The sequence below is a fragment of the Schistocerca gregaria genome, chromosome 4 (genome assembly GCF_023897955.1).
Source record: "Schistocerca gregaria isolate iqSchGreg1 chromosome 4, iqSchGreg1.2, whole genome shotgun sequence".
Lineage (NCBI taxonomy): Eukaryota > Metazoa > Arthropoda > Insecta > Orthoptera > Acrididae > Schistocerca > Schistocerca gregaria.
The window spans coordinates 65,933,617-65,948,002 of record NC_064923.1 but is presented as its reverse complement, the minus strand read 5'-3'; positions in this window follow the sequence as shown (position 1 = coordinate 65,948,002).

Genomic DNA, 14,386 nt, shown 5'->3' with positions numbered 1-14,386 from the left:
CTGTTTTCCTTTCTACTTTAGCACTTCGCTATTCTAAGAAATTTCTGTTGGCAAAATTAATAATTATTTTTGTTTTTTAAAGGGAACGACAAACCTTACGTCATACATAAAATCTTAGCTGAATTGGAGAGACAGGAAGCAGAGCGGAAAGACCATGAGGAATCCCTAGAATATTACGTTTCCGATGGCACAGATTATGAACAAGATGGGATTGAAGATGATATACATCAAGGTAAGTCGGAAATTGATTTGGAAAACGGGGGAGAAAATGACATAGATCAACAGGAGCTACCAACAAATTACATCATACTTTATATAGGTAAGGACATAGAAATTATTTGGGCTAGTAATGCCAATATTACCAGCACAAAATCAAAGTCAAAAAATATAACAAAATTCTACCAGGTCCTAGAGGACAAGCCAGACAATGTGAAACTCGACTAGAAAGTTTTCAGTGTATAATAATTGCCGAAATAGTAGAAGGGATTGTAAGGTACCCGAATATGCTGAAAGGAAAAAATTGGCACGTCAAACACAGGCAGGAGAAAGCAGTAACTCTGAAGTAATTGAAAGAGATTATAAGCAGACAACAGCGGCTGAAATGCTAGCATTGTTTGGTGCTCTGTTTTTGATTGGGGTCAAAAGAGGTAACCGTGGAAATTTCTCAGAATATTTCAATAGCAATGGAACAGGTCTGACAATTTTGCGAGCTAATTTCAGCCTAAATAGATTTAGAGTTTTGCTACGAGCTATACGATTTGATGACCTAAACACGAGATTCGAACGTCAAGCAAGGGACAATCTTGCTCCTATATCAGAAACTTTGTCTTCTTTCATAGCTAACAGCCAAAAATCATTCCGTTTAGGGGAATTTGTCACTGTTGATGAGATGTTGGTTGCGTTTAGAGGACGATGTTCATTCATCCAGTTCATGTCTCAAAAACCAGCCAAATACCGATTGAAAATGTATGCATTGTGTGATGCACGGACTTTTTATACATATAATTTAGAAGTATACTGCGAAAACCAAGTGCCAGGCCCTAACGTACTCTCCAACGAACCATACGACTTAGTCGCTAGATTGGTTCAATGCATAGAAGGAACAAATAGAAATGTAACAACTGATAATTATTTTTCAAAGTACCGGTTGGCTGAATACCTCTTTAGCAAAGGCCTCACGTTCTTAGGTACAATGAGAAAAAATAAAGAAGAAATTCCCCAGAATTTCTGACAGTAAATAGAAATGCAATGGCCGGAGACTACTTGTTCGGTTGTCAAGATGAGAAAACTGAGATTTCTATGATAACAAAAAAAAAAGGAAAACTGTTGTAGTGCTCTCCACAATGCATGATATCGACAGACTATAATTCAACCAAAGGTGGAGTTGATACTGTAGGCCTCATGTGCTCGAGAATTTAAACATCAAGAAAAACACAAAGGTGGCCTGGATGTATATTTTTCCGCTTTCTTGACTGGCCAGGAGTAAATTCGTTACGCATTTTTCAATTCAACAGAGGTAATACGAAAGAAAAGACTAGATGACAGTACTTACATGCGTTATCTTTGGAACTGATGAGCGGAAACCTGAAAGAAAGATCTAAAATGAAGCATTGACAAAAAGATTTGTTAGTATTTTTGGAAAATTACAGAGAGAGTGACGTAGTTTATCCAGCTATATCAACCCCTACTAGGAGAGGAATATGTTATTGGTGTGGCTCAAAAAGAATATAAAAACAAAGCGAGAATGCGGTGAATGTGGAAGAAACGTCTGTCTACGACATTCAACCACGACAGTTACGTGCAATAATTGTTGTCAGCCTCAAAACGAAAATTAAATTGATACAGAATGATGAGCATTATTCATCTGACAGAAATGTTTGTGACGTTTTCAATCAAAAATTATTTTTTCAAAGCAAAATTAGCTTTTCTTGTGACGATTTAAGACAGTGAGTAATTCTAGTCTGATGTATTACATTATATAGTCCCAAAACATTACAATTAAAAAAAATGCTCTTATATTTCATTCGGGTATTTGGCTTCCTTTTTGTATTCCTTTGTATATTTTATTGTTAGGTAAATAATTTTGATCACAAATGTGTTTCCAATATTGTGTGAGATATCCTACGCCGGTATTTTATGGAAATATGACTTTTAAAAACGGAAAACCTCAAGAGATTGACGAAAACTCTGAGGCGGTCGGCCGACCGCCCGCGCGAGCGCTGCCGTGGCTATTTCTAGCTCGAGCCTCAAATGTACCATGAAGATAGCTGTCGGCCCGTATGTGATGGTTGTGGAAATCTGTGGTCTTAGCTCTTCTAGGCGTTGCCTCGTCTGTGAATAAAACTGAAGAGCCAAGCAACTGACTCGCACTCTGTGCAACAAACGATAGGAGAAAGTTCTCCAGTTGTGTGTGATTGGCAGGTGTAAGGCCCTGCACACATTGGAGATGAGACGGATACATGAGTTCCTCCTGAAGTATCCTGAAAGTATAGGTGCACCATATGACAAGACCACTTGTCTTGGAGTGATATATGGATCTTCTTCGATCGCATATAGAACATTCTCGTCCTAGTCAAGCGAGCGAGGAACAATTAGTCTTCCTAGGCCAGTAGTCTGTGGTGTTACGAATCCTGTCTCAGGAACGTGTCAATGTACAGTACCAAAGATTGGGTGTCTCGGTTCTTCGGTTCGGAAAATCAGCCTGAGCCAGTCGTGTAGCTCGTGTTCCTTATCAGAACATAAAAATCGTGTCTGTCTGTTAACGAAATGACTATCCTGTCATCTTCGAGCGGAACACTTTGTGTTAACTCACTACTTGCAGTGAAGGTACGCAATGAAGACGCCGAAGACGGACGAATAATAAATGTGAACAAGTTTACCTGACAACACAACGCCGTCTAGGATGCTATTGGTCAAAACGATGCATAGATTAGTGAAGTAGTTGGGTTATAGCTGGAAACCCCTTAAGAGTCAAAGTTAATCAATAATTCTAAAATTAAGGATTATAGGACATCGGTTGATACGGACTTTTTGCCAGTCTTCGTTTGAGGAATCTGCCACAAAGTTTTAAAAGTATATGTGAAATACCCTGTATATATAGCTCTAGTTAGTGCAATTAATGTATATAGTTATCTCTTTGGCTGATTTGTTTTGAGTCCGAAAAAAATCCTTTACCACTTCACACTAGATATAAACATGAAACAATTCCTGAAGGCTTTACCCAAAGCAGAAAAATGTTTCAGAAATTCAATCTAGTACACTCTTTATCTGTTACAAGCAGAATTGAAAGAAGCTTTGTTTGTTGACATTCAAAAACTACCCGATTTCTGCTTTGAGCCAGAAACTTCAGAGAGAGATAGGAGAGAGAGAGAGAGAGAGAGAGAGAGAGAGAGAGAGAGAGAGAGAGAGAGAGAGAGAGAGAGAAGAGAGAAGGAGGGAGGGAGTGAGGAATAGGAAGAGGGAGAGTGACGGTTTGTTGTAATTCCGGCAAAATATTGTTAAGATCGTACACAATAAAAATAACGGACAACATACACGGTATTTCAGAAGGACGCCATACATATTACGAAAATGGGTACTTTCATCTGTGTATGTTCCACATCTCCACCTCCACCAGTTGCCTGATCTCAACCAAATTTGGTACACATATCCGTTAGTGTTAGACGCCAATCGATGTGGGGGTTGGAACCAACGTTCCATTACATAGTTCAGGAGACATGAGGTTATAAACAGTAAGATGCGAGAGAAACAGCCACATACTGCTTGACGTTTATATTTATTGCTTCATTGCTACTAGCTCTATTCGCAGTACATTTTGCATACCTTACACTTATATCCCGTTCAATGTTCGCACACAAACATATCATTGTGCGACACCTAGTTCAAAAGACATGATGTCATATACACTGAGATCCATGAAAAGATGCCGCATCATGCATGAAGGTCTTTTTTTCGTTACTGCGAAAAGTCTAGAACACTAGAATCAAGTAAAAGCAGCGATTTAGAAAACTTTCAAGTGCGAAGGAGGGACCGGGCTTGGGAGACAATAGCCATCTCCAGAACAACAAAGAGGCATTTCCATAGAGACATTTACAAAATCGCGTCATAGAGACGAGAAGTAGGTGCACCACTCTCCCTGCACATCTAACTAGAAATAATGCAACTGGCTAAATATCATTCAAAACTTACCCTCACAGAACGTGCTATGTGAAAGCAAATGATTAAGGACAAATTTGATTTTCACAAATTGCACCTAAAACTTCAATGCTCTTTCCAATCTTGACAACACCACATCTAAATCTTTTGTTGTCGTCTTCCGCTCTTTCATGCAGGCAGCATAATTCAGAATCCCTACTTCCAGTTCGTCTCTTTTGCTTATTTCTCGGTTCGCTCTTGATTGCGCGTGACTGGAGTTCGCAGGAGCATGGCCATCTAGGAAGAACATGTCACAAGTTGACACCGAATGAGCATTTCCCAGTAAGCTCTCGGATTAGAAATCATGTTCTCCGCTACTTTCAATCTCTGAAAGAACATCAATGACAATCTTCACTGATACCATTGCTATCTTTCGTCAAAAAGAAGAACTACGGGATCTGCTGAATGAAACGACAGTTTAGTGAGCCTATAATACATATTGAAAGAAGACTAATGAATGACGAAAGTAAAGAGTAGTAGCAGAAATAAAATTTGTCGTAAGCCAAACACCATGCACTGGGGTGGCGAGTGTCCTGGAATAGCGTAACGCAACATATACAGATGGCAGTAGCATCACGTCCACAAGGTATAAAACGGCAGAGCATTGGCGGAGCTGTCATTTGTACTCAGGTGATTCATGTGAAAAGAAATCTGACTTCATTACGGCTGTACGATTGGAAATAACACACTCTGAGCATGAAGTAGTACACTCCTGGAAATGGAAAAAAGAACACATTGACACCGGTGTGTCAGACCCACCATACTTGCTCCAGACACTGCGAGAGGGCTGTACAAGCAATGATCACACGTACGGCACAGCGGACACACCAAGAACCGCGGTGTTGGCCGTCAAATGGCGCTAGCTGCGCAGCATTTGTGCACCGCCGCCGTCAGTGTCAGCCAGTTTGCCGTGGCATACGGAGCTCCATCGCAGTCTTTAACACTGGTAGCATGCCGCGACAGCGTGGACGTGAACCGTATGTGCAGTTGACGGACTTTGAGCGAGGGCGTATAATGGGCATGCGGGAGGCCGGGTGGACGTACCGCCGAATTGCTCAACACGTGGGGCGTGAGGTCTCCACAGTACATCGATGTTGTCGCCAGTGGTCGGCGGAAGGTGCACGTGCCCGTCGACATGGGACCGGACCGCAGCGACGCACGGATGCACGCCAAGACCGTAGGATCCTACGCAGTGCCGTAGGGGACCGCACCGCCACTTCCCAGCAAATTAGGGACACTGTTGCTCCTGGGGTATCGGCGAGGACCATTCGCAACCGTCTCCATGAAGCTGGGCTACGGTTCCGCACGCCGTTAGGCCGTCTTCCGCTCACGCCCCAACATCGTGCAGCCCGCCTCCACAGGCGTGAATGGAGGGACGAATGGAGACGTGTCGTCTTCAGCGATGAGAGTCGCTTCTGCCTTGGTGCCAATGATGGTCGTATGCGTGTTTGGCGCCGTGTAGGTGAGCGCCACAATCAGGACTGCATACGACCGAGGCACACAGGGCCAACACCCGGCATCATGGTGTGGGGAGCGATCTCCTACACTGGCCGTACACCTCTAGTGATCGTCGAGGGGACACTGAATAGTGCACGGTACATCCAAACCGTCATCGTACCCATTGTTCTACCATTCCTAGACCGGCAAGGGAACTTGCTGTTCCAAAAGGACAATGCACGTCCGCATGTATCCCGTGCCACCCAACGTGCTCTAGAAGGTGTAAGTCAACTACCCTGGCCAGCAAGATCTCCGGATCTGTCCTCCAATGAGCATGTTTGGGACTGGATGAAACGTCGCCTCACGCGGTCTGCACGTCCAGCACGAACGCTGGTCCAACTGAGGCGCCAGGTGGAAATGGCATGGCAAGCCGTTCCACAGGACTACATCCAGCATCTGTACGATCGTCTCCACGGGAGAATAGCAGCCTGCATTGCTGCGAAAGGTGGATATACACTGTACTAGTGCCGACATTGTGCATGCTCTGTTGCCTGTGTCTATGTGCCTGTGGTTCTGTCAGTGTAATCATGTGATGTATCTGACCCTAGGAATGTGTCAATAAAGTTTCCCCTTCCTGGGACAATGAATTCACGGTGTTCTTATTTCAATTTCCAGGAGTGTAGTTGGAGCAATTTGGAAATCGTTATGGAATTCAATATACCCAAATTCACACTGTCAAGAGTGTGCCAAGAATACCAAATTTCAGCCATTTGCTCTCACCATGGACAATGTAGTGGTCAATGTCCTTTACTTAACGACCCAGAGCAGCAGCATTTACAAAGAGCTGTCAGTACTTACAGAGAAGCAACACCGCAGAAATAAGTGTGGGACGCATTATGAACGTATCAGTCAGGACAGTGCGAAGCAATTTGGCGTTAATGGGCTGTGGCAGCAGACTAACGACTCGAGTGCCTTTACTAACAGCATGACACGCCAGCGTCTCTTGTCACCACATCGTTTGGACCCTAGACGAATGGAAAATCTTGGCCTGATTGGATGAGTTTCGATTTCAGTTGGTAAGAGCTGGTGGTAGGGTTTGCGAGTGGCGTAAACCCCACGAAGCCATTGACCGAAGTTGTCATTAAAACACAATACAAGCTGGTGGTGACTCCGCAATGGTGTGGTCTGTGTTTACATGAAATGGACTTGGTCCTCTCGTGCATCTGAACCGATAGTTGGCTGTAAATGGTTATGTTCAGCTACTTGGGGACCATTTTCACCCATCCATGGACTTCATGTTCCCAAAAAGTAATAGAATTTTAATGGACGACAATGCTGTATGTCACTGCCCCGCAACTGTTCGTGACATGCTTCGGTCCTTCATGTTCCCAATAACTAAAATAATTTCAATGGACTACAATGCGGTATGTCACTGCCCTGCAACTGTTTGTGACATACTTCGGCCCTGATCTGTGGAACAAATTTCTGAGAATTTAGGCATCTAGCACAGCATTGTATGGAGGTGAATCATAGAAGGTGAGAAAAACAAAAAAATAACTTAATTCGAACGTTTGAGAGGTGACGCTACACAAGGGCGTCGGAAAATTCATGGATTGAAAAGGTAACGCATGCAGAAGTTCTTCGAAGGGTTCGAGAGCAGTGGAACATATACAAACCATTGACAAGAAGAAGGTAATGGTTGACACAACATGCGCTAAAACATCAAATTATAACTACGAAGATACTTGAGGGGACTGGAAGTGGTAAAAACTATCTAGGAATACAGAGACTGGAATATATCCCACAAATGAATGAACTCGTTTGGTGCAAGTGCTACTCTCAGATGAAAAGGCGAGAGAACTTAGTGGCTGGCTCATACGACTAATGATATGTGTCATTAGAAATTGTAGGTCGAAGTACTGTTGTTATAGGTATACATGTATGGGGACAATGTATGACTATAGTGCAAAACTATGATAAAATGGGACCTGTTTCGATATTTATTAACACTATCAACCACTGCGTTGGATATAGGGCATTTGACCGAAAGTATCCACACAGTAGTTAACGTCCACCCTTCCTGTTTATAATGCTTGAACTTGCTGGTGACACTTTCAATGAGGTTTAACAATTTCTGTGCAGAAATGGCGGCCTATTCTCCGTCAACTGCCGAAACCCGATAAGGTAGTGATGGACGATTGGATATGGGTGAGGGGGGGGGGGGGAATCGACGTTCTAGCTTTTCGCAAAAGTGTCCCATTGTGTCCAGGTCTGGTCTCCTGATAGTCCAATTCATTTCAGGAAAGTTCTGGTCCACAAACATATTTACTTACATATGCTACTGTATGATAGAGTGCATTGCCATGTGAATAGATTCATCGGCTCAGCACATTCCTTTGTTGTGCACAGATCACAATACTGTAAAATGTGTTGATGACATTCCGCATTCAGCCTATTCTTCAGCTCAAGAAGGGGTCTACTACACAACCACAAGGAAACTCCACGTGACGTAACACCAGCTTCTCCTCACATAACTGTGAGCATTGCACATGATGGCAGGGGACATTTCCATGCGATATTTCCTTATTAATAAACATCACTCGTTTCTAGTCACACACTGTCCAAGGGAATAGTTATTAATGCCAATTTGTCAGTAGACACAATGGCTTACGATAAGCTTCTCGACCACTGTATCTCAATACGTTGAACTCCCAGCGCAGTCATTGGGCTAGCTGAACATCTGGTATCGCTTTAGAACTTACGAGTGAGCCCTTCCGCTGATTTCGAGTAATTTGTTACATCCACACTCTTCAGTACTAGACGGTACTCAGTACATGAGACCTCCCTAGCCTAGGATTAAGAGTGGTTGTTCTTTCTCGTTTCCACTTCATGAACGCTTCACCAAGTCTACGAAGGCAGCTTTACAAGTTATGGGGCTCACATTTGAAATCGCTGAGATGTCCTGACTAACCGACCTTGCTGTTAATGTTTCTCTCCTGACAATACTACCCGCCACCTTTTATAGCAGTGAGTCTACCTATCGTGACATGTAGTGGTTATTCCGCACTACCTACTGCTCTCGAGGTACTTTAGGGCAGATACTGGATTCTCCAGTTGTCTCACCCCTCTTTTGTATGTGCTTGGCCGACATGGGCTCTAGCCCCTCAGTCACCACTTCGCTTTCTGTGCTATAAGTCTATGTTTCTGCTATTCTTTTTCCTCTCTCACATTCCATTGAATGGTCGTCTTGGTGCTGATCATGCTTGGTTCTGGTTTGTGATTTTGGACACTCGTAGTTTTATCTTCCAGTACATCATCAAACTTTTCATCCTGCACTACATCGTCCTCATTGTTGGATTTGAGCTACGATAACTCTTCGAAACTATAAGAAGAGCAGACTGAGCCTGGAAGGTCCCACAATGCTGTGTACATTCCACTAGTTTTGTCTTTTTAGCCCCCTCGCATTCTGGCAAAAGTAACACACCCAGAATCCAAAATGGTAGACATCCACTTGTGCTAGGGTCGTCAAGTAGCAGCTCAATGGTAGCTTCTGACAACACAAGGAAAACACAACTGGCACCTGCACTGGAAACTGCCTGTGTACGATAAGCATTATTTGCCCCTCGTAGGGCATAGCGGTTCCACCTAATAGTTACCTCCGCAGGTAGCCTTTACTGAGGAGCGCCCCATTCAGAGTGGGTGGCACAAGCGCAGATAACTCGCGAGTTCATTGGTCCAAACATTATTTTGCTGGTGGTTGTACAGGATTACTACAATGTGAGGTGGTCTGAGCCCACAAGTTTTGCTTCCTGGATTATGGGCTCGGGGAAATGCAGCGCTAAGAAGCCAGTAGGAAAACACTTCTTGGCTCTAGGACTGATGAGGATGCCTTATTGTTCACAAAAACATAATGCTTTGTTGACCAACTTGAGGGCATGTTTGGGGAAGTAGCAGCGATTTCGGAATTGAAAACTGGTTCAGTTCTGATTAAAATGGTACCCTTATCAGTATCTGTTAACCAGAGCGCACCATCTTCCAGAGAGAAAAGAAAATACAAGAATGTTATCTGAATCACATACAGGAGGCTAAAAAGCTATATTATCGTTGTTAAGATGATGATTGCTATGATTATAACGTCATAGTCCCCTCTAGACAGAGTACCCTCACACTTAATGCCATCTACTTCATACCATCCCGGTCACTCGACTGCACCTTGTCCCCTCATCATTGGAAGCCATCTCCTGTTGTTTCTCCCGTAACTGCTTTGAGAGTGCTGACTCCCCACCGATCAGGAAAGTCTATTCCTAATCGCCATCTGGAGAAGCAACACCTTACTCCAAACTCTCTTAACAGGAAGGGATCCCTTGGGGCACTACTCTCCCAGGACCATCCTGATCTGCAACTAGGTACCATACTCTGAGTGAAGGAGTCACAGGTTGCTTGTCATAGGGCTTCACGTTCCTCCTCTGTCCCTGAAACTAGAAAGTTCCAGAATATCGCAATCATCCAAGAAAACAGGGACACAATGTTGACCTCCAAGTCAGCAGAGGTTCCAGTGGTCCCTGTTATAATGGACGATATAACACTCATTGCTACAGTGGTCATTCTCAGCTTTATTCCTGGAGAGGGTTGGTTCAAATGGCTATAAGCACTATGGGAACATCTGAGGTCATCAGTCCCCTAGACTCAGAACTACTTAAACCTTCCATAAGGGCATCACACACATCCATGCCTGAGGCTGGATTCGAACCTGCGACAGTAGCAGCAGTGCGGTTTCTGACTGAAGCGGATAGATCCGCTCATCCACTGTGGCCGGTCCTGGAGAGCGCTGAGGTGATTCTACAATATATAAAATATCAGATCACTTCATTAGAAACTGCAATGTACTATGAGCTTTTGTGCAAAGTTCTATCCAATTATCACGCCTCTGGCTGAGTAGAGAGACAAAGGTGTCATGTTTGGTGATGATTGCTAATTGGGACAGGTGTACTGCGCTCAGATATAGTACGCTGCCGTCTAAATCAAAACATTGTAGCGGTTTAATAGCGCACCGCTATAAATTGAGTCCATTTCCTTTTCGGCCTTTCGAGTGCTTAATATGCCAAGCAAATACGGAATTGCTGTGCAGTTAATTGAATTTCCCGTCAAGCGTAAGCAGGGTGTTGCAGTGGCATATGGAATCTCTTCTAGTTGTGTCTACACAATTGTATCGTTCGTCTTTGCTCCTGGCACCTGGCGCCGAATATATTTCCTTGTAGTTCTATCATTAGGTAACAGCCTTTCCTTGTTACCTTGCACTTCAGACGATTCTGCAGACAACATGCCACCGTACTCCACATGATCCAGTAGTGTAATTGGGATGGATGTCCCTGTAGCACAAGATCCTCCCACACAATCTGAGTCAGTCGGAATGTGTACTAATGCTCTATCCTAACAACCATCACCCTGATGCATGACCCGCCTTCTTCGCCTCTTAATGGCCCGACATGATGCTAATAGTGTGATCGTCCAGTGGAACTGTAGCAGGTTTTTCCACCACCTGGCAGAGCTACGATGTATCTTAGGCACTTGCCCTGCTTTGTGCAAAGCCACATAGAAACCCGGGTCACAGCATTGCAAACTTCTTTTCTCTGCAGCTGTTGGGGCTGTTTTATGACTGGAAATCACACAGAGGTCGGCCGGTATGGACGAGCGGTTCTGGATGCTTCAGTCAGGAACCACGCGACCACTACGATCGCAAGTTCCAATCCCGCCTCGGGCATGGATGTGTGTGATGTCCTTAGGTTAGTTACGTTCAAGTAGTTCTAGGTTCTAGGGGACTGATGAACTCAGATGTTAAGTCCCATAGTGCTCAGAGCCATTTAAACCATTACACACAGCGTCAGATGTACGTTCTTAGATCTATTTCCACTTAACACGTGCCGCTCAGTAGGACTTTGGAGTCTGTGGCTGCTCATGTGAGGATATCTCTGTATTTTACCATCTGCAATGTGTATCTCCTTTCCGATTGTGAAGTGTCTGACAACACATTGTTAGCACTGGTTTCTCAGCTCACCCCACACTTTCTGAGCGACTTCAGTGCCCACAGACCTTTGTACTGTGGAACTTTAACCCCTTTGCTCTCAATATCAGTGCCTCCCTGCCCAATTCTGTGTGCCATATGAATTTTATTCGTCCACTGATCTCACCTTTTGCAACCCTGGTCTTCTCCCATCACGAAGGTGAGAAAGCATGACCGTCCCAGAACACCAAAGCAGTTAAATAGATCCTTGCAGTAGACAGTTATCGCCAAATTTGACTCACTAATGTTCTCTACAAGTTGCTTGAACCTATGATGAGCCAGCAGCTATGTCGATACCCTGGGCCTCGGTGTATTTTGACTGTCACAGAAGGATTTCGCCAAGGTGGCCCTTCTGCTGACAATTTGGTCTGCCTAGAGTAATCCATATGAACACCTTTGCCTGGTCTCATAATCTTATCGGACTGTTCTCCGACTTCGAATTCGAAACGCCTTATGACCTGGTTCCAACTACCTGCCCCTCCTCCCCCCCCCCCCCCTCTCCGCCAACCCTCGAGCACAGCACACTGCAATATAGGCTCTGTATTGTGTGTTCCCCTTTTATCTAGTGGCTATCAATCATCTAACTACAGCTGTCGGGTCTACTATATCTTCCGCCCAGAACGCTAACGATTTTTGTATTTACTATTATTCCTCCACTTTTAGTGCTGCTCAATGCCGACTGCAGGGTGCTATAAGAACGGAATAGTTGTGGGATCTCCCCAATATCTTTTGGTTTTCAGGTGCCAAGACATGGGTCATACACTTCTTTCGTCATTGTGCTGTCTGTCCGTAACAAGAATTCTACCTAGACGACCACTGCTCAGTGTTGTGGAGTCTTATTGCTATCCGGGACTGGTCTTACATTGATGGTTGAAGTGCCTTTCTCATCTTCGCCACTTTAATGAACGTCCTGGTCACATCCTATTAATATTCTTAGCTGCCTCACTAACACAAAGTTCGGTACAGGACGCTCTAGACATTTCCAGCCTCACAGAACTTTGGTCCTGCTACATCTTTATTATTGGAGTCTGGCATAAGGCTCGGCATCGCCGTCAGTATTGCAGATGCTGGACCTGATGCACCACTGTGAGGTCCGACTTGCGACATATGCTTTTCGGACCAGTTCTGCAAGCAACCGACTCAGGGACGCTCGGAGACCTGTGATAAACATTAGGTACCAACAAACGCTGCTCAGCTAGGTAATACATTTTCGATGCTTCCTTTATCACCGGAATAAACCTGTCTTTCAAAGATTTTTTTTTACATAATGAACCATGGACCTTGCCGTTGGTGGGGAGGTTTGCGTGCCTCATCGATACATATAGCCGTACTGTAGGTGCAACCACAACGGAGGGGTATCTGTTGAGAGGCCAGACAAACGTGTGGTTCCTGAAGAGGGGCAGCAGCCTTTTCAGTAGTTGCAGGGGCCACAGTCTGGGTGAGTGACTGATCTAGCCTTGTAACAATAACCAAAACAGCCTTGCTGTGCCGGTACTGCGAATGGCTGAAAGCAAGGGGAAACTACAGCCGTAATTTTTCCCGAGGGCATACAGCTTTACTGTATGATTAAATGATGATGGCATCCTCTTGGGTAAAATATTCCGGAGGTAAAATAGTCCCCCATTCAGATCTCCGGGAGGGGACTACTCAAGAGGATGTCGTTAGCAGGAGAAAGAAAACTGGCGTTCTACGGGTCGGAGCGTGGAATGTCAGACCCCTTAATCGGGAGGTAGGTTAGAAAATTTAAAAAGGGAAATGGATAGATTAAAGTTAGATATAGTGGGAATTAGTGAAGTTCGGTGGCAGGAGGAACAAGACTTCTGGTCAGGTGATTACTCGGTTATAAACACAAAATCAAATAGGGGTAATGCAGGATTAGGTTTAATAATGAATAGGAAAATAGGAATGCGGGTAAGCTACTACAAACAACATAGTGAACGCATTATTGTGGCCAAGATAGATACGAAGCCCACACCTACTACAGTAGGACAAGTTTATATGCTAACTACCTCTGCAGATGACGAAGAAATGGAAGAAATGTATGATCAAATAAAAGAAATTATTCAGATTGTGAAGGGTGACGAAAATTTAATAGTCATGGGTGACTGGAATTCGGTAGTAGGAAAAGGGAGAGAAGGAAACGTAGTAGGTGAATATGGACTGGGGCAAAGAAATGAAAGAGGAAGCCGCCTGGTAGAATTTTGCACAGAGCACAACTTAATCATGGGTAACACTTGGTTCAAGAATCATAAAAGAAGGCTGTATACATGGAAGAAGCCTGGAGATACTGACAGGTTTCAGATAGATTATATAATGGTAAGACAGAGATTTAGGAACCAGGTTTTAAATTGTAAGACATTTCCAGGGGCAGATGTGGACTCTGACCACAATCTGTTGGTTATGACCTGTAGATTAAAACTGAAGAAACTGCAAAAAGGTGGGAATTTAAGGAGATGGGACCTGGATAAACTAAAAGAACCAGAGGTTGTACAGAGTTTCAAGAAGAGCATAAGGGAGCAATTGACAGGAATGGGGGAAAGAAATACAATAGAAGAAGAATGGGTAGCTTTGAGGGATGAAGTAGTGAAGGCAGCAGAGAATCAAGTAGGTAAAAAGACGAGGGCTAGTAGAAATCCTTGGGTAACAGAAGAAATATTGAATTTAATTGATGAAAGGAGAAAATATAAAAATGCA